Source organism: Physeter macrocephalus, chromosome 11 (genome assembly GCF_002837175.3).
Source record: "Physeter macrocephalus isolate SW-GA chromosome 11, ASM283717v5, whole genome shotgun sequence".
NCBI classification, from domain to species: Eukaryota; Metazoa; Chordata; class Mammalia; order Artiodactyla; family Physeteridae; genus Physeter; species Physeter macrocephalus.
In genome coordinates this window covers 35046243-35068521 of record NC_041224.1, presented here as the reverse complement: position 1 = coordinate 35068521, position 22279 = coordinate 35046243, and the positions used below count along the sequence as shown (strand labels likewise).

Here is a 22279-nt window from a genome sequence, read left to right as displayed (position 1 = left end):
ATAAATCCAAGGAGAAACACGCCAAGACACATAATAATCAAACTGTCAAAAATTAAATACAAAGAAAACATATTAAAAGCAGCAAGGGAAAAAAAAATAACACACAAGGGAGTCCCCATAAGGTTAACATCTGATCTCTCAGCAGAAACTCTACAAGCCAGAAGGGAGTGGCAGGACATATTTACCAAATGTAAATTAGATAGCTAGTGGGAAGCTGCCGCATAGCACAGGGAGATCACCTCTGTGCTTTGTGACCATGAGAGGTGTGGGATAGGGAGGGTGGGAGGGAGGGTGATGCAAGAGGGAAGAGATATGGGAACATATGTATATGTATAACTGATTCACTTTGTTGTAAAGGAGAAACTAACACACTATTGTAAAACAGTTATACTCCAATAAAGATGTTAAAAAAAAAAAAAAAAGACCTCAAACCATAAAACTACTAGAAGAAAACAGGAAAAAGCTCCTTGACCTGGGTCTTGGCAATGACTTTTTAGATGTGATATGTAAAGCACAAGCAACAAAAACAAAACATAAAGTGGGACTACAACACACTAAAAGCTTTTGCACATTACAGGAAACCATCACCAAAATGAAAAGGCAACCTAGGGAATGGGAGAAAATATTTGCAACTCATATATCTAATAAGGGGTTAATATCCAAAATATATAAAAACTCATACAACTCAAAAGCAAAAAAACCAAATAATCCAATTTTTAAATGTGCAAAGGACCTGAATAGACATTTTTCCAAAGAAGACATACAGATGACTAACAGGCACGTGAAAAGATGCTCAACATCGCTAATCATCAGGGAAATGCGAATCAAAATCTATCACCTCGCACCTGTCACAATGGCCATCATTAAAGACAAGAGATAACAAGTGCTAGTGAGGATGTGCAGAAAAGGGAACCCTTGTGCACTGTTTGTGGGAATGTAAATTGGTGCTGCCACTATGGAAAACAGTATGCAGGTTCCTCAAAAATTTAAAAATAGAATTACCATATAATCCAGTAATTCTACTTCTGGGTATTTATCCAAAGGAAACTAAACCACAATGTTGAAGAGATATCTGCACCCCCATGTTCATATTATTCACAATAGCCAAGATATGGAAATGAGAAGATGTGGTATATATATAAAGGGGGATACAGTTCGGTAATAAGAAGGAATGGAATGAAATCTTGCCATTTGCAACAACACAGATGGACATTGAAGATATTATGGTAAGTGAAATAAGTCAGACAGAGAAAGACAAATACTGTATGATCTCACTTATATGTGTAATTAAATAAAAAACCCAAACTCACAGAAAAAGAGATCAGATCTGTGGTTACCAGAGGTGGAGGGTGGGGGGAGGGGGATTTGGAAGAAGGTTGTCAAAAGGTACAAACTTCCAGCTATAAGATAAATAAATACTAGGGATGTAAGGTACAACATGATTAATATAATTAACACTGCAGTATGTTATAATGGAAGTTGTTGAGAGTAGATTCTAAAAGCTCTCATCACAAAGAAAAAAATTGTTGTGTAATTATATGAGATGATGGATGTTAACTAAATTAACTGTGATAATCATTTTGCAATATATGTATGTCAAGTCATTATGCTGGGGCTTCCCTGGTGGTGCAGTGGTTAAGAATCCGCCTGCCAATGCAGGGGACATGGGTTCGAGCCCTGGTCCGGGAAGATCCCACCTGCCACGGAGCAACTAAGCCCGTGTGCCACAACTACTGAGCCTGCGCTCTAGAGCCCGTGAGCCACAACTACTGAGCCCACGTGCCTAGAGCCCGTGCTCCGCAACAAGAGAAGCCACCGCAATGAGAAGCCTGCACACCGCAACGAAGAGTAGCCCCCACTCACCACAACTAGAGAAAGCCTGCGTGCAGCAACGAAGACCCAACACAGCCAAAAAAAAAAAAAAAGTCATTATGCTGTACACCTTAAACATAGACAGTGCTGTATGTCTATTATATTTCGGTAAGATTGAAAAAAACTAAAATTAAAAATAAACTGAAAAAAATCTAATAGCTATCTTTCCCACTTGTTTTGAAATATAATAGTAATTCATGGTCATTATAAAAATGCTAATTGTACATACAGATAAAATCACTCCCCTAAATGCAACTTCTCAGAAATTATAAATTTTTTCCTGTCCATTTCTCTTTCTATACTTTTACATTTATAATTTTCCATATGTAATTATACTTACTGCTTGGTAACATTTTTTTTTTGGCTTAAGATATTATAAATATTTTCCACACCAATTTATATAAATCTATTCTTTTGAATAGCTACATAATATTCTCTTAATAAGACATGTCCTACTTTATTTAACCATTCCCTACAGATAGAATTTAGAATATTTAAACAATTTTTGTATAAAAAATAATGCCTTCATGGACATCCTCTTGCAAGGCTTTCAGTTCATCTGTTTTTTTCCCAGAAATATAATTGCTGGGTTGAGGGTTATGCCCTTTAAAATCTTGATGTATTAAGCCTACTACCTCCTGATTCTGTTATCTCATTCCCCAATAATGCTACGTAACAAATAACCACAAAGCTTACATTTAAAGATCTAATAATAAGCACCTCCTGCTCGTGTGATCACCTCTTGCTTCGCTGGTCTTGGCTGGCTCGCCTGCGTGTCTGCAGACAGGTTGGGTGGCCCTGGCTGGGATACTGGGTCCTCTGCTCTGCTCACACGTATCTTGCCCTCCAGCAGGGTAGCCAGGGCACGTTCTCCTGGTGCAAAGAGAGAGGTGCAAAGAGAGAGGCTAACTCCAGTCACACGCCTTTCCAGTCCCTGCTTGCACTCTGCGATCACCCTGTGGGCTCCTGCAAGTCGCACAGCTGAGCCTGGACCCAAATGGGCGAGTACCATGAAGCCAGGAGGAAAGGGACGTCAGTTTATGGAGGGTGTAGAACTGAGGACATCTGAGCTATTGCCCCTCCAAGTAGTGTGTTCGTCCACAGTCCTTCCAATATCAGATAAGAACTTTTGTTACACCAATATCAGATAAGAACCTTTGTTTTACCAAAGGCTTACTAACATTGGATATTATCAATTTTGAAACTTTATGCTATCTGGTAGGCAAAAAAATTATATTAATCATGGCTTTCATTTTTATTTCCTGCACTGCTAGTGAGGTGTATCTTATTTCCATGTGTATACTGGCTATTTGTATTCTTCTGAATTGCCTCTTCGTATATTTTTTCTATTTCTCTATTGGTTTCTTTTTAAGATGATGTTTAAATATTTTTTCAAAAAAGCAAGGTCTCAATTTTCCTTTCCTAGACTGCTCTTTTATTCATAAAGGTGAAATAGAGGATAAAACAACTTTGCAGGTAATTCAACCAAATGAAATCTGTACTTTGCGCTCAATTATCTGGATATTCCAAGGGCAAATTTTGATATGAATTATCTCTATAATTTCTTGAGTTCTCTGCTTTACTTTGCAGTTCAACCAAGAAAAAATAGATTATTTCCACTGTACTTTGAAGAATTTAAAAATGAAATATGGCTCCACTTTGTCCTTAACAAAACAACAATCTAACACTAGAAATCAATTCCACCTTTCTATTTTCAGTAGGTGTTTTTAACAAAGCCTTTCTTACTGTTTTTACCTAAAATCTTCTAAAGCTTTGAATTGGGTATATTCTTTTTGGCCATTTTGGTTGAACTAGTGAGTCAAGCTGTGGAAGAAAAGATGGGTCTAAATTCAGCTCTGTTCCACCTCCTCCAAACCATTATCTTCTGGGGGGTCAGGCATGACCCTGGGAGAGGTCAGGATTGGGGGGGGCAGTGGGATGCCAGTCAAGGGTAAAAAGCAAAAAGACAGATTATTCCAATAAGAAGGGAAATAAAAATAATAAAGATACAATCATTATTTACAGGAGCTACAATTTTCCCTATTGAAATAAAAAAGAAATAAAATTAAAATTAAATTTTTGGAAAAATGGCTGCATGTATATTTAATTTTTAAATTTCAATAGCACGCCTATATATATTAACAACAATGACTAAATAGAAAGAGAGAATGCACGCACATGCTACCATTCTTGACAGGATCTAAAAATATAATGTATTTGAAAAGTTTAAAGAAAAAGGTGAATAGCATATGTGACAGAAACTACACAGTATTTTTATGAGATAAGGAAGGCCTTCTGGGAATTCTCTGGTGGTCCAGTGGTTAGGACTCCATGCTCTCACTGCTGAGGGCTCAGGTTCAATCCCTGGTCAGGGAACTAAGATCCCACAAGCCATGCGGTTCAGCCACAAAAACAAAAGGAAGGACTACAGTTTTTAATAATGACTAATAATAATACTAATAGTGATAATAACTACTGGACCACATGCTAGCAGGAAACAACTATAACATTCAGACGTCAGCTGCCTGAAGGACCAGAGAAGCATGTAGATTCTGTAGGAGTCCACATACACTTGTATGAGTCAGTGCCTGTCTCTAGCTTTTTGGCAGGGCCAGACACAATGAGCACTGTGCCCAGGGCCCTAAGGGTGCTGGTGGGAAAACCCCACTCTTTAGTCTTGGAGAACTAGACAGCAGAATCCAGGGAGACTATGACCTCCTGAGGGAGAGAGAGAGAGAATCCCAGAAGGGAAATCCAGAGAGGGGATCCCCAAATCCTATCTATCTGTCCCTGAACTACACATGTGTTGGACAGACTCTGAGAATATCTGCTCAAGAGAGAAGATCTGAGCTGAGACTGGTTCTGAAGCCCAACAAGATAACTGTCTTCTAAAACCAAGAAACAACACTCCCCAGAAGAAAACAGAATCCTGAGTCTTCCCAGCTTAATGTTTTGAATGTCCAGGATTTCCAAAATTACCATATAGACAAATGAAAAACCCAGGGAAATGGAACTCACCCTTCAGAGAAAAGAAAATAAATTGACATAAAGCCTGAGATGCCTTGGATTTGGAACTAACAGGAAAGATTTTAAAGTGGATATTATATCTAACCTCAGTGAGATAAAATATGTTCACAGAGAAATAGAAATGACCAAAAAAAAATTTCTAGAACTGAAAAAACTTAATATCTCAAAAAATTCACTGGATGGACTTAATAGCCAAATGGAGATGACAGAAGAATAACTAAACCTAGTCAATAAATAGAAATGACACAGTGAGAAGAACCAAGAGCATACGGTTGATAAAGAAGATGGAATCCTGAGGGACCTATTAGGGAAGATCAAACAATCTTAACGTATGAATAACTGAAGACCTAGAAGGAGAGGAGAAAGAATGGGACAGAAAAAGTGTTTGAAGAAATAATGGCTGAATGTTTCCATCTTATAAAAGACATAACTTTGTAGATTTAAGACATTCAATAAAAACCAAGCTGGACAAATATGAAGAGGCACATCACAGTCAAATTACTGAAGCTAAATGTGGAGACTAAATGGTGAAACTAAGGAGAAACACAATGTGTTAAATATGGGGATGATAATTCAATTATTGGATGACGTTTCATCAGATGTGAATGAGGCTGGAGAAAAGGAAGCTGTTGACCCAGAATTCTCTAGTGAAAATAACCTCCAAAAATCAAGGCAAAGTTAAGTTTGTTTTTGCAAAAAGGCAGCTAGGAACTTCTGATTTCCAATTCTGCTTCAAATTTGCCATACTGTCTTAACAAAAAGTATAAAACTGAACAGAATAAAAAATCAACAACTCTTCTTGGATCCACAAGAGAGGGAATAACACAGGGCAAACCACGGCCCCCAAGATGGGAGAGACTGACAGACACTGAATACAAACGATTGTAACTTACTGGAGCAGGAACCCAGGGGCAGACACCATGCAGGGACCAGCGCTGGGTAGGAAAGCCTAAATGTAATTGATGGATTGCTGGAGGCTCTGTCAGGACAACTCTGAGAGCTAAAAACTCCAGGGGATCCAATCATAGGGGCTCCATACTTCATGAAATCTACCTCCAGGAGCACTACCACGTTCCCACAGTGAATATGGAGCAGAGGAAAGTCCCCTCAGGTGTCCAGCAGAGAAAGAGGAAAAGAACCATTTAAAAAAACTCTAGAGGGAATTCCCTGGTGGTCCAGTGGTTAAGATACCTTGCTTCCAATGTAGGGGGTGCGAGTTCGATCCCTGGTTGCGGAAGTAAGATCCCGCATGCTGTGCAGTGCAGCCAAAATACAAACTAACAAAAAATCATTATATTGTACACCTGAAACTAACATAATGTTACATGTCAATTGTACCTCAATAAAATAAAATAAGAAATAAAAGTGACCTGCAAGCTTTTAAAAGAATTTTTAAAATAAAAACACTCTAGAGCACTCTGTTCTTCTTAACAAGGCCTGCCTCAGGGGAGACTAGCTAACCTGAGCCTAACCTGCTGGCATTATCAGAGCCTAACTGACCTGGGGGACAGGAAAACCCACTCCAGTCTACTCTACCCATCCTGTGCCACTTAAGGGAGGAAAAAACTGAGACGCACTTGTCCAGAGGAACAGGCTTCACTAAAGGACCTAGACCCAATGATAGGACTATCAAACACTTCCTCTCCCTCCACACCTCACTATCACATCACTAGTGACCTATTTATAGCAGTTCCTCTTGCTCAGGACATTACGTCCAAATACCAAGAAAAAAGCCACAAGGCATATCAAAAGGCACACACACACACACACAGTCTGAAGAGATAGAGGAAGCATCAGAACCAGACATGGCAGAATGCTGTAACTATCAGACTGGGAATTTAAAACAACTATGATTAGTATGCTAAGTGCTCTAATGGATAAAGTAGACAGCATGCAAGAACAGATGGGCAATGTAAGCAGAGATGTAAATCCTAAGAAAGAACCAAGAAGAAATGCTAGAAATCAAAAACGCTGTAACAGAAATGAAGAATGCCTTTGATAGTCTCATTAGCGTGTGTGTGTGTGTGTGTGTGTGTGTGTGTACACGCGCATGTGTGATGTAAAAATCCTCAACAAAATGTTAGCAAGTTGAATTTAAAAAACTATTTAAATTATTTACACCATAACCAAGTGGGATTTATCTCAGGTATGCAAGGCTGGTTCAGCATTCAAAAATCAATTAATGTAATCCATCACATGAATAGTTTAAAAAAGAAAAATCACTGATCGATCAATAGGTATAGAAAAAGAATTTGACACAATCCAACACCCATTCATGATAAAAACTCTCAGTAAACTAGAAATAGAGGGAAACTTTCTTAACTTGATAAAGACTATCTAACAAAGACCTATAGCTAACATCATACTTAATGGTGAGAAACTTGAAGCATTCCCACTAAGATCAGGTACAAAACAGGACCTCCCCACTGTCACCACCACTCCTTTGCCACCTCATAAAAAGCAAATGTAATAAATCAAAAAGAGAAAATAAAAGGTATACAGATTAAGAAGGAAGAAACAAAACTGTCTTTGTCTGCAGATGGCATGATTGTCTATGTAGAAAATCCAAAATAATCAACAAAAATCTCCTGGAACTAATAAGTGATTATAGCAAGGTTGTAGGATACAAGGTTAATATACAAAAGTCAGTTGCTTTCCTATGTACCAACAATGAAAAAGTGGAAATTGAAATTTAAACAGTAATATCATTTACATTAGTACTACCAAAACTGAAATACTTAGGTATAAATATAACAAGAATTTTACATGAAGAAAACTATAAAACTCCGATGAGCTAAATCAAAGAAGAACTAAATAGATATTCCATATTCATGGACAGGAAGATTCAATATTGTCAAGATGTCTGTTCTTCCCAACTTGATCTACAGATTCAATCAATCCCAATCAAAGTACCAGCAAGTTATTTTGTGTATATCAACAAACTGATTCTAAATTGTACCTGAAGTGGCAAAAAGACCCAGAAAGACCAACACAATATTGAAGAAGAAGAAAAAAGTTATAGGGCTGATGTTACCAGACCTCAAGACTACAAAACAGTGTGTATTGGTGAAGGAACAGACAAATTGATCAGTGGAACAGAACAGAGAGCCCAGAAGTAGACCCACATAAATATAGTCAACTGACGTTTGACAAAGGAGCAAGGCAATGCAATGCAGTGAACACAGCATCTTCAACAAATGGTGCTAAAATAACTGGACATACACATGCAAAAAAATTTAATCCAGACACAGATCTTACACCTTTCATAAAAAAATAACTCAGAAGGGATCATAGACTTAAATGCAAATGGTAAAACTATAAAATTCCTAGAAGGTAACATACGAGAAAACCTAGATGGCCTTGGGTATGGTGATGCTTTTTTTTTTTTAATAAATTTATTTATTTTATTTATTTATTTTTGGCTGCACTGGGTCTTCGTTGCTGTGCACGGGCTTTCCCTAGTTGTGGTAAGTGGGAGCTACTCTCCGTTGCAGTGCACGGGCATGTCATTGCAGTGGCTTCTCTTGTTGAGGAGGATGGGCCCTAGGTGCATGGGCTTCAGTAGTTGTGGCAAGTGGGCTCAGGAGTTGTGGTGCGTGGGCTCTAGAGTGCAGGCTCAGTAATTGTGGTGCACAGGCTTAGTTGCTCCACGCCATGTGGGATCTTTCCAGACCAGGGCTCGAACCCGTGTCCCCTGCACTGGCAGGCAGATTCTTAACCACTGTGCCAACTGGGAAGCCTGGTGATGCCTTTTATGATACAATACCACCAAAACATGATCCATCAAAGAAAGAATTGATAAGCTGGACTTCACCGAAATTAAAAACTTCTGCTTTGTGAAAGACAATGTCCAGAGAATTAGAAGACAAGCCACAGACTAGGAGAAAATATCTGTGAAAGTCGCATCTAATAAAAGAGTGTTATCCAAAACATACAAGAACCCTTAAAACTTAACAATAAGAAAACAAACAACCTGATTAAAAAATGGGGCAAAGACCTGAACAGACACCTCACCAAAGAAGATACACAGATGGAAAATAAGCACATGAAAATATGCTCCACATCATATGTCATCAGAGAAATGCAAATTAAAACAACAATGATATAACACTATATACCTATTAGAATGGCCAAAATCCAGAACACTGACACCACCAAATGCTGACAAGTATGTGGAGCAACACAAGCCCTCACTCACTGCTGGTGGGAATGCAAAATGGTGCATCCTCTTTGGAAGACAATTTGGCGGTTTCTTACAAAACTAAACGTACTCTTACCATACAATCCAGCAATTGTGCTCCTTGGTATTTACCCAAATGAGTTGAAAACTTATGTCCTCACGAACACCTGCACATGGATTTATAGCAGCTTTATTCATAGTTGCCAAAACTCATATAGGCACTTTGGAAGACAATTTGGCAGTTTCTTACAAAACTGAACATACTCTTACCATATGATCCAGCAATCACACTCCTTGGTATTTACCCAAAGGAGTTGAAAAATTACGTCCACACAAAAACCTGCACACAGATTTATAGCAGCTTTATTCATAATTGCCAAACCTAGGAAGCCACCAAGATGTCCTTCAGTGGGTGATGGATAAATAAACTGTGGCACATACAGACATGGAATACTACTGAGTGCTAAAAAGAAATGTGCTATCAAGCCATGAAGAGATATGCGGAAATCTGGAAGATTACATACTACATGGTTTCAACTTAATGGCATTCTGGAAAAGGTATAACTATGGAGAAAGTAAAAATATCAGTGGTTTCCAGGGATTGGGAACAGGGAGGGATGAGTGGGTGGAGCACAGAGGATTTTTAGGGCAGTGAAATTACTCTGTATGACACTATAATGATGGATACATGTCTTTATACATTTGTCCAAACCGATAGACTGTACACCACTGAGAGTGAACCCTGATGTAAACTATGGACTATGGGTGATTATGACGTGTCAATGTAGGTTCATCCTTGGTAAATAAATAAATAATAAATAAAAAGTACCATTCTGGTGAGAGATGTTCATAATGGGGGAGACCACGCAGGTGTGGTGTCAGGGGGTATATGGAAATCTCTGTACCTTCCTCTCAATTTTAATGTAAACTTTAAACTACTCTAAAAAATAAAGTGTTAAAAAGAAGACTCAAGGGGACTTCCCTGGTGGTCCAGCAGTTAAGACCCCGCGCTCCCAATGCAGGGGACCCAGGTTCAATCCCTGGTCAGGGAACTAGATCCCGCATGCCACAACTAAGAGTCTGCATGCCGCAACTAAAAGATCCGGCGTGCCACAACTAAGACCCAGTGCAGCCAAATAAATAAATATTTTAAGAAAAAAAGAAGAATCAAAACAAAATACCTTCTCATGTAACAAATACTTTGCTACCAGAAAATTAACACTACAAGAAATGAGAGGGCTTCCCCTGTGGAGCAGTGGTTGAGAATTCGCCTGCCGATGCAGGGGACACGGGTTCGTGCCCCAGTCCAGGAAGATCCCACATGCTGCGGAGCGGCTGGGCCCGTGAGCCATGGCCCGTGAGCCTGTGCATCCGGAGCCTGTGCTCCGCAACGGGAGAGGCCACAACAGTGAGAGGCCCGCGTACCACAAAAAAAAAAAAAAAAAAAAAAAAAAAAAGAAATGAGAAAGTAAGTTCTTCAGAATGAAAGGAGTTCATGTCAGGTGGAAATCTGCATTGTTGGAAGTGAGTGAAGAACATGAGAAATGGTATATATCTGACCAAATACAAAAGGTATTATGCTTTATTTGCCTTTAATTTCTTTATACTACTTACGACTATTTAAAGCAAATACTATAACAGTACCTTGTGGAAATCATAATATGTGTAGATAAAATATATTTAACAGCAATAGCATAAAGAATGTGGGGTGGGAGAAATGTGGACCTATAATTGCAAGATTTCTGCATTTTATGTAAAGTTTTAAATTTGTAACTATAATTAGAATCTGAAAAGTTACAAATGTAAAACAGAAGTTTCTGTTCTAATGGAGTAAGCACACTGCACCTTGTCTCTCCACTAAATGCAGCAATATACATAGAAACAAAACCTGAATACAATGCATGGAGCAACTAATTGAGGTCCCTGGAAATAAAGAGTAGCAGGCAGACTAGGGAAGAAGAGAAAATTTTGAAATATCACCAAACTAGCAGTGAGTTTACCATGTTTTTCCTTCGGTGTCATCCAGCCTGGACTCAATGTAGCCTAAAATCCAGAATACAGATAGAGAGGGCCCCAGAATAAGCTGTCTAGTTCTGGACTGAGTGATGGAAAGGAGTTTCCTAATGCTCAGAAATCTCCCATTTTTTCTTTCATCTAGTCACACACATCCCAATCTAGGCAATTCTATGGTGGTGGCAGTGGCAACATCAATAATAAGGACCTGCCCACAGGAGCTTAAAACTGGAGGGAGCAGAACCTTCCTCTCCACTTGGAGGAGCCATGACAGGAAGAGCAAAGCACACATCACTGCTTACTTTCTCTCCTCTCTTCAGTTGGTCCTGGACACATGGTCAGCAGCATGAAATGTAAGCAGAGGAAGGTAAGTAAAGTCCCAGTTTCTGGCTGAAGGATTGAAGTGGGAAGCTCCAGAGAACTTGAAAATTACAGGGAAATTGAGGAGAAGGGGGATCTTTGGAAAGTGAATCCATAAAGCTGCTTATGAATGTCTGGGATCATCCTTGCATAGATGTGCCCTTAAACATGCATACAATTTCCATAGGATTTAAATAAGACCTAGAGTCTCATAACATAATATTAAAATTATACAGGATACAATCCAAAAATTGCTTGACTAAGAACCAGTAAAATCTCAAGTTGAATGGGAAAAGACAATCAACAGACAATAGTGCTGAGATGACACAGGTGTTGGTATTACCTGACAAGACTTTAAATCAAAAAAAATGCTCCAAGAAGTAAAGGTTAATGCTCTTAAAATGAATGAAATGACAGAAAGTCACAGCAAAGAAATAAGTAAAAACTAATAGAAAATTTATAACTGAAAAATATAATCATGGAAAATTTAAAAACTCAAAGGGTGGTCTTTTTTTTTTTTTTTTTTTGTGGTATGCGGGCCTCCCTCTGTTGTGGCCTCTCCCGTTGCAGAGCACAGGCTCCGGACGCGCAGGCTCAGTGGCCATGGCTCACGGGCCCAGCCGCTCCGCGGCATGTGGGATCCTCCCAGACCAGGGCACAAACCCGGTTCCCCTGCATCGGCAGGCGGACGCGCAACCACTGCACCACCAGGGAAGCCCCAATGGGTGGTCTTAATAGCAGAATGGAGATGACAGAGAAAGAGACAGTGAAGTCAAATAAGGATCAATAGAAATTATTCATTCTGAACACTGGAGTGAAAAAGATTGAGAAGAAAATGACAGTTTCAGGGACTTGTGTGATGACATCAATATGTCCAACATTTATGCCAGAGAGAGTTGGCATATGTCCAGAGTCCCAGGAGAGATGAAAGCGTGCAATGCAGAAGAAGACAGTTGAAGAATCATGACTGGAAATTATGACATTTGACAAAAGACAGAAACTTCCATATCTTTTGAGTTTTAAGAAACTCAGTGAATGCAAAACATGATAAACCTAAAGAAATGCACACTCAACCACATCATAATTACACAGCCGAAAACTAAAGACAAAGAAAAAACTTTGAAAGCAACCAGAATAAAATGACACAATACTTACAGAGGAACAAGGATTCAAATGTCTGCAGATTTCTCATCAAAAACCATGGAGGCCAGAAGAAAGGAAAGCATTTTTTAAGTGCTGAAAGGACTGTCAATTCAGAATTCTATATCCAGTGAAAAATATCCTTCAAGAATTAAGATAAAATAAAGACATTCCCAGATGGAGCAAAGTTAGAATTCATTGCCAACGTGTCTCTTACAAAAGAAATTCTAAATGGGGGGTTATTTAGATAGAAGGAAAATGATATGAGAAAGAACCCTGGAACATCTGGGTAAATATAATAAACTATTCTCCTCTTGAGTTCTTGGAAGTATGTTTGGCAGTTGAAAGCAAAAATTAAAACATTGTCTGACTCGTTTCTCAGTTTGTAGATGTAATATATAAGACCATTGTAACGTTAAGGTGGGGGTGGGGGAATAAAGAAACCTATGTGGTGATGAGGTTTCTATATTCTATTTGAAGTGGTAAAATGGTGATTATAACTTGACTGTGAAAGTTAAATATGTGTATTCTAGTCCCTAGAGAATTGCTTTTAAAAAAAAAACTATACAAAGAGATACAACCACATCAGATAAATTAAAATAAATATTAAAATGTTCAAATAACAAGCAAGAAAGCAGGAAAGGGGAAACAGAGGAATAAAAACCAGAGGGAACAAGCAGGAAACAACCAATAAAATCATGGACCTAAATCCAAGCATATCAATAATTACATTAAATGTAAATCATCTAAACACACCAATTAAAAGACAGAGATTTTTAGAATACAGAAAAGACAGCCTAATTATATGCTGCCTACCAGAAACTGACTTCCAGTATATTGATACAGTCAGTTTAAAGGTGAAAGAATAGAAAAAATATGGTATAAAAATTTCAATAAAAATAAAGCTCAGAAGTGACATCAGCAAAATGGTGAAGTAGGCAGCTCCACATGTGCATCTTCCCAAAGAAACATTGATAACCAGCAGATACTGTAAGGACCAATTTTTTGAGGACCTGGAAAATAGTTAAAAGTTTACAATATCTGAGTGCCATGTCAAGAAAAAGGCACTTCAAAATGGTAGGAAACCTTTGTGGTGATTTTCCTTTCCCTGGCCTGACTCCCTCCCTGGTGTGGCAGCAGTCTTAAAGTGAGAGCAGTTTTAAAACAGTGACACCCCGACACACCCTGCTCCCATTACACAACTATTTCCCTGGTCCTGAAGGGGGGCAGAGAAAACTTTAATAGCAAATTACTGTGTATGTCTGTGCTCATCTCTCTGGGGTCTACCTGAAGGACTAATACAAGGTACTTGTGTCAGTTTCACCTAGCTCAGAACCCAGGCTAGAAAAGTGAGGAGAATGGCTTGAAAACACTACAAGCCAGACTAACAACACTCAGACATTTGAGACAAAATATTTCAGTAAACATACAACAACCTTCCTAAAGCATAAACTGGGGAGAGTTTCTTAGGGAAAATACAACAATGAAAAGCAACTGTGTATACTAAGGAATTTAGAATGAAACACACATGTCCAGTGAAGATGCATGCTCAGAAGAGACCTGAGAAAACCCTAAACTTTCACCTTGGGCTTACAGTGCAAGCCTGGCTAATAGTTGAAGGAGAGTCCTAACACAGCACCAATTTTCAAAGACTGTGAGAGGTCTGTCTTTTTCTCTCTCTGACTCTATCTCTCTTCTCTGTCTCCCTCTCTCCATCTCTGTCTGTATGTCTCTGTCACTCTCTCTCTCTCTATCTCTCTCTGTTTTTGTTTGTTTGTGTTCTTAGTTCCTGGCATTCCAGGAAATCTCTGTCAAAACACTAGCTGAACACAAGCTGAGGAGCAGAGGCTGTGAATGCATCAGCAGGGAATACAGTCTTTGAAATAACAGTTTGGGAAGTCTCAAAACAAATGGACAACTTCCAACAACAAAAACAAACAAACAAACAAAAACAACAACAAAACAAAACAACAACAAATAACCTAGCAAGCCCTGGGGAAAGCAGAGAGTCAGAGAGTCTGATTTCCAGTGTTATCACTTTGTAATATTCAAATGTCATTTTTAGCAGCAGCAGCAACAACAACAAAAGGCATGAAAAGAAACAGCAGAGCATGGCCCATTCAAAGGAACAAAATAATTGACAGAAATCATCTCTGTGGAGGTCCAGAAATCTTAACAAAGATTTAAAAATAACAGTTTTAAATATTCTCAATGACCTAAAGGAAAACATAGACAAAGAACTAAAGCAAATCAGGAAAGTGATGTGTAAACAAAATGAGAATATCAATAAAAAGATTTAAAAAAACATAAAAAGGAACCAAAAAGAAATGGAGCAGAATATAGTAATTAAAATGAAAATTCACTAGAGAGATTCAACAGCAGGTTTGAGCAGGTAGACAAATCATCAAACTTAAGATAGGACGATGAAAATTACTGTCTGAAAGACTAGAAAGAGAAAAGAATAATGAAAAATGAACAGAGCCCAAGGGACCTGGTGGAGCACCATCAAGTGAACCAGCACATATATATGGAAGTCCCAGAAGGAGAGAGAAAGAGAAAGGGTGGCAAGAATATTTGAAGAAAAAATGGTCAAAAATGTCCCAAATTTGATGAAAGACATCAACCTACAAATCCAGGATATTTAATGAACTCTAACTAGGTTAAACTCAAAGAGATCCATGTGAGACACATTATAATTAAGTTATGAAAGGACACAGAGAACACTGAAAGCAAGAAAAGAGGAGTGACTCATCAAGTACATGGAATCCTCAGCCAATTTTGCATCAGAAACCTTGGAAGCCAAAAGACAGAGGGTTGACATATTTTAAGCGCTGAAAGAAAAAAAAAAACAAAACTGTCAACAGAGAGTTCTATATCTGGCAAAACTGTAATAAAAAATGAGGTAGAAATAAGACATTCCCAGAAAAACAAAATCTGAGGGAGTTCATTACTGCTAGACTTGCCCACAAGAAATGTTAAAGATAGTCCTTCAGAACAAAACAAAAGGATACTAGACAGCAACTCAAAGTTGTATAAAGAAATGAAGACTTCCATGAAGGTAAATACACGTACATATGTAAAAGCAAGTATTATGGTATTTCAGTTTACACTTCTACTTTTTTTCCTAAAAAATTAAAAAATGTATTTATGAGTCTATATTATTTGGCACAAATGTATAAAGATGTAATTTGTGACAACAACAATATAAACAGAACAGAGGGAAGACAGAATTGTATAGGAGCAGTTCTGTATGCTTTCAAATATAAATTGGTAATAGCTCAAAAAAGATTATTTTAAATTTAAGATGTTAAATATAATCTCCAGGGTACCACAAAGAAGATCTCTTTAAAAATATACACACAAAAGGAAATGAAAGGGGGGTCAAATGGTTTACTATTTTTTAAAAAAAAGAGGGCTTCCCTGGTGGCGCAGTGGTTGAGAGTCCACCTGCCAATGCAGGGGACACGGGTTCGTGCCCCGGTCTGGGAGGATCCCACATGCTGCGGAGCGGCTAGGCCCGTGAGCCATGGCCGCTGAGCCTACGCGTCCGGAACCTGGGCTCTGCAACGGGAGAGGCCACAACAGTGAGAGGTCCGCGTAGCAAAAAAAAAAAAAAAAAAGAAAGAAAAAAAAAGAAAAAAAAGAAATGAAGCACAAAGGCAGTAATGGAGGAAATGAGGGACAAAAAAGATATAAGACAGGGCTTCCCTGGTGGCACAGTGGTTGAGAGTCCGCCTGCCGTTGCAGGGGACATGGGTTCGTGCCGCAGTCCGGGAAGATCCCACATGCCGCGGAGCAGCTGGGCCTGGGAGCCATGGCCACTAAGCCTGCATGTCCAGAGCCTGTGCTCCGCAACAGGAGAGGCCACAACAGTGAGAGGCCCGCATACAGCAAAAAAAAAAAAAAAAAGATATAAAACAGACAGAAAACAAATAGCAAGATGGCAGAAGTAAGTCCTTTCTTATCAGTAATTACTTTAAACTGTCCAATCAAAAGTCAGAGATTGTAGAATGAATTTAAAAAAAAACAAACAAACATGATCTGGGACTTCCCTGGTGGCGCAGTCATTAAGAATTTGCCTGCCAATGCATGGGAAACAAGTTCAAGCCTTGGTCCGGGAAGATCCCACATGTTGTGGAGCAACTAAGCCCATGGGACACAACTACTGAGCCTGTGTGCTACAACTACTGAAGCCCATGCGCCTAGAGTCCATGCTCTGCAACGAGAGGAACCACCACAATGAGAAGCCTGTGCAACGCAACGAAGAGTGGCCCCGGTTTACCCTAACTAGAGAAAGCCTACACACAGCAACAAAGACCCAACCCAGCCAAAAATAAATAAATAAGTAAAATATTTTTTAAAAAAACATGATCCAACTATATGCCATCTACAGGAGACTCACTTGAGATTCAAAAACACAAACAGATTGAAAGTGAAAAGATTGAAAAGATATTCCATACAATTAGTACCCAAAAGGGAGCTGGAGTAGCTATACTAACGTCAGACAAAATAATCTTTAAATTAAAAAACTGCTAAAAGCAGTGAAGAAAGACATTATATATTAATACATGCATCAAATAACAGAGTACCAATATGAAGCGAGCACTTGATAGAATTGAAGGGAGAGATGAACAGTTACACATAAGAGCTGGGGACTTCAATATATCAGATGCAATAATGGATAGACCAATTATACAGAAGATCAATAAGGAAACAGAGAACTTGAACAACACTCTAAACCAACTATATGCAACAGACATACATGGAACACTCTACCCAACAACAGAATACACATTTTTCCCAAGTGCAGTAGAACATTCTCCAGGATAGAGCATATATTAAGCCACAAAACAAGTCTCAATACATTTAGAAGAACTGAAATCATACAAAGTATCTTTTCTGATCACAGTGAAACAAAGCTAGAAATCAATAACAAAAGGAAAACTGGAAAATTCACAAATATGTGGTAAACAACACAGTCTTAACAACCAATGCATCAAAAGAGAAATCACAAGAGAAATGAGAAAATACTCAGAGATGAATGAAAAAAAATACAACACACCAAAATTTATGGGCTGCAGTGAAGCCAGTGCCCAGAGGGAAATTTATAGCTGTAAATGCCTAAATTTAAAAAAGAGTATCTCAAATCAATAACCTAACTTTATACTTTGAGGAACTAGTAAAAGAAGAGAAAACTAAACCCAAAGCTAGCAGAAGGAAGGAAGTAATAAAGATTACAGAGGATATAAATAAACTAGAGGATAGTAAAACAACAGAATCAATAAAACCAAAAGATGGTTCTTTGAAAAAATCAACAAAGTTGACAAACCTAGATTAACAAAGAAAAAAGAGAGAGAATGCAAATAGCTAAAATCAGAAATGAAAGTGGGACATTACTATTGACCTTACAAAAATAAAAAGGATTATAAGAGAACACTATAAACAATTATATGCCAAAAACTTGAATTGCCTAAATGAAATGGAAAAATTCCTAGAAACACACAGGTTACCTAAACAGACTCGATATGAAATGGAAAATCTCAACAGACCCATAACAAGTAGACACTGAATCAGTAATCAAACATCTCCCAACAAAGAAAAGTCCAGGATCAGATGGCTTCTCTGTAAATTCTACCAAACATTTAAAGAAAAACTGGCACCAATCCTTCTCAAACTTGTTCAGAAAATTAAAAAGGAGGGAATACTTCCTAACTCATTTAATGAACCTAGCATTACCTTGATTCCAAAGCTAAATGAAGACATCATGAGAAAAGAAAACTACAGACCAATATCCATTATGAATATTGATTTTAAAACTATAAAATACTAAAATATTCAATGAAATACTAGCAGAATAAATCTAAGAGCATATTGAAAGGATTATATAGCATGACCAAGTGGGATTTATATCAGAAATGTAAGAGTGGTTCAACATAAGAAAATCAGTCAATATAATAAACCACATCAATAGAACAAAGGGAATAAGCCATGTGATCATCTAAACTGACACAAAAAGGCATTTGAAAAAATGCAACACACATTCATGAGAAAAACAAAAGAACTAGGGGTATAAGCGAACTTCCTCAACATGATAAAGACATTTATGAAAAACTCAAGCTAATATACTCAAGAGTGAAAGATCAAAATATTTCCCCCTAAGATTAAAAACAAGACAAAGATGCTCACTTTCAATCTCTCAATTCAGCATTGTACTAGTAATTCTAGCCAAAACAATTAGAAAAGAAAAAGAAATAAAAGGTATCCCAACTGGAAAAGAAGTTAGACTATCTCTATTTATAGACGATATAGTCTTATATTTAGAAAATCCCAAAGTATCCACACGATAGCTACTAAAGCTAATAAAGGAATTCAGCAAAGTCGCAGGGTATAAGGTCAACAGAGAAAAATCAGTTGTATTTCTATACATGTGCAATGTACAATCTAAAAAGGAAATGTAAAAAGTAATTCAATTTGCAATAGCATCTAAAAAAATAAAATACATAGCAATAAACTTAACCAAGGTGGTGAAAGATCTACACACTGAAAACTACAAGCATTGCTCAAATAAATCAAAGAAAACCTAAATAAATGGAAATACATCACTTGTCCACAGGTAGGAAGACAATATTGGTAAGATGTCAATATTACTTGAAGTGAGCTACAGATTCAATGCAATCCTTATCAAATTCCAACAACCTTTCTTGCAGAAATGAAAAAGATGATCCTCAAATTAATATGTAATTGCAGTGGGCCCTGAAAGGCCAAAACAACCCACTTAGACTTCAGCTAAATGACAAAAGAACAAAGTTAATGACTTATACTTCCTGTGCTTTTACATACTGAATCTGCAAGATTTATCAATTTATTGCAATCAAGCTTGAAGTGAGAAAGCCAGGCAAAGGTCTTGAAGATTTCTCATTATCAAAAGACTCCAAATCTCCCTATAGACAAGTGAGTTACAGAAAACTCAGCTTTCCAAGACAAGTTATTGTATATAGCCTCAAAGTTATTATATTCCACAGGATATTAAGTATTTGCAATTAAATATTTACAGTCTAGATGACACAAAAAGTAACTTTTAGGAAATAAATTCTCCAACTCACTAGGATAAGATCTAGAACAGGTATAAATGTTGACAGAAAAGGACCTTGACACAACTTGAGTTAAGAGTTATTTTCTTACAGATTCAATGCAATTTCTGTCAAAATCTCCATGACATTTTTTTGCAGAAGTAGAGAAATCCATCCTAAAATTTATATGGAATGTCAAGGGACCCCTGATAGTCAAAACAATCTTGAAAAAGAAGAACAAAGCTGATGGTCTCAAACTTCCTGATTTCAAAACTTATTGCAAAGCTACAGTAATCAGGGCTTCCCTGATGGCGCAGTTGTTAAGAATCCGCCTGCCAATGCAGGGGGCACGGGTTCGAGCCCTGGTCCGGGAAGATCCCACATGCCGCGGAGCAACTAAGCCTGTGCGCCTCAACTACTGAGCCTGCGCTCTAGAGCCCGCGAGCCACAACTATTGAGCCTGCGTGCCACAACCACTGAGCCCATGCACCTAGAGGCCGTGCTCTGCAACAAGAGAAGCCACCACAATGAGAAGCCCGCACACTGCAACGAAGAGTAGTCCCTGCTTGCTGCAACTAGAGAAAGCCCGCGTGCAGCAACGAAGACCGAACGCCTCCAAAAACAAACAAATAAATAAATAAATCTCTTAAAAAAAAAAAGCTACAGTAATCAAAACAATGTGGTACTGGCAAAAAGACAAATAAAACAGTGGAATAGAATAGACAGCACAGAAAAAAACCCTTGCATATAGAGTCAAATGATTTGCAACAAGGGTGCCAAGACCATTAAATAAGGGAAAGAACAATATTTTCAACAAATGGTGTTGGGAAAACTGGATATCCACAAATGAAAGAATGACATTGGACCCTAACATATATTACATACAAAATTAACTCAAAATGAATCAAAGACCTAAATGGAAGAGTTAAAACTATAAAACTCTTAGAAGAAAACGTAGAGGAAATTTTCAATTTTTAATTTGGCAATGATTTCTGGATATGACACCAAAAGGCAACAAAAGGAAAAATAGATAAACTGGACTACATCACAATTTAAAACTTCTGTACATCAAAAGATACAATCAACAGAGTGAAAAAGGTAATACCTGGAATGGAAGAAACTATTTGGAGATTACATATCTGATAAGGGGTTAATATCCAGGATACATAAAGAACTCCTACAACTCAGTAACAACAACAACAAAAAAAACCCAATTAAAAAATGAGCAAAGACTTGAAAAGGCACTTCCCCAAAGAAGATATATAAATGGCCAAAAAGTACATTAAAAGATGCTCAGTGTTGGGCTTCCCTGGTGGTGCAGTGGTTAGGAATCTGCCTGCCAGTGCAGGGGACATGGGTTCGTGCCCCATTCCGGGAAGATCCCACATGCCGCGGAACAACTAGGCCCGTGAGCCACAACTACTGAGCCTGAGCGTCAGGAGCCTGTGCTCCACAACAAGAGAGGCCGCAACAGTAAGAGGCCCGTGCATCGCGATGAAGAGTGGCCCCCGCTCGCCACAACTGGAGAAAGCCCTCGCACAGAAACGAAGACCCAACACACCAAAAATAAATATAAAAAATAAATAAATAATTTTTTTTAAAAAAGATGCTCAGTGTTACTAATTATTTGGTGAATGCAAATCAAAACCACAATAAGATACCACCTTACAACCATTAGGATGACTACCATCACAAAAACAAAATAACTAATGTTGAAAAGGATGCAGAGAAATTGGAATCCTTGTGCACTCTTGATGGGAATGTAAAATGACACAGCAGCTGTGGAAAACAGTATGATGGTTCCTCAAAAAATAAAACATTTAAAATTAGCATATGATCCAGTGATTCCATTTTTGGATATGCACCCAAAAGAATTGAAAGCAGGGATTCAAACAGATATTTGTGCACTCATGTTTATAACAACATTATTCACTATAGCCAGAAGTTGAAAGCAACCCAAGTGATCATCAATGGATGAATGGATAAACAAAATGTGGTATTATATATAAAATGAAATATTACTCAGCCTTAAAAAGGAATGAAATTATGATACATGCTACGACATGGATGAACCTTGATGATGTTATGCAAAGTGAAATAAGTCAGTCACAAAAGGGCAGATATTGTAAGTTTCCACTTATATGAGGTACCTAGGGTGGTCAAATTCATGGAGACAGTAGAATGGTAATTGCCAGGGCCTGAGGCCAGGGGAGAATGAGGAGTTATTGTTTAATGAGGACAGCTTCTAGATGTGGATGGTAGTGATGGTTGTAGGACTATGTGAATGCATTTCATGTGAATGAACTGTACAGTTTAAAATAGTTAAGATGGTAAATTTTACCTTATGTATATTTCACCACAATTCTTTAAAAAACAAAGATTTACATTCTTGGCATCTTTAAATGTCTTATAAGTATTTGCAAACTTTATCTTTGATTTCTTCTCCTCTCTGAGTCAATAGTCCTCATCTTCCCAAGGTTCTTGCTAATAAATGCTAATAAGAGTCTCCTAATCTCTGGCATATGCTTGATTTTTTTGAGCCAGGCTGAATCTCAGTTTATGGAACTTGCTGAATATGTGATTTTTTTTTTTTTTTTTTTTTTTTTTTTTTTTTTTT

At 37.9% G+C, this 22279-nt stretch overlaps 1 long non-coding RNA gene across 5 annotated transcripts in view; it reads right to left on the bottom strand.

The window, feature by feature from the left end:
- The window catches only part of LOC114487149 (uncharacterized), a 62779-nt gene that overhangs the window by 18097 nt on the left and 22403 nt on the right, over positions 1-22279 (bottom strand). For all 5 annotated transcript variants that reach the window (XR_008618522.1, XR_008618524.1, XR_008618523.1 and 2 more), the window contains one exon: positions 2593-2745. This is a non-coding gene — a long non-coding RNA (uncharacterized lncRNA). The remainder of the gene's footprint in view (positions 1-2592; positions 2746-22279) is intronic.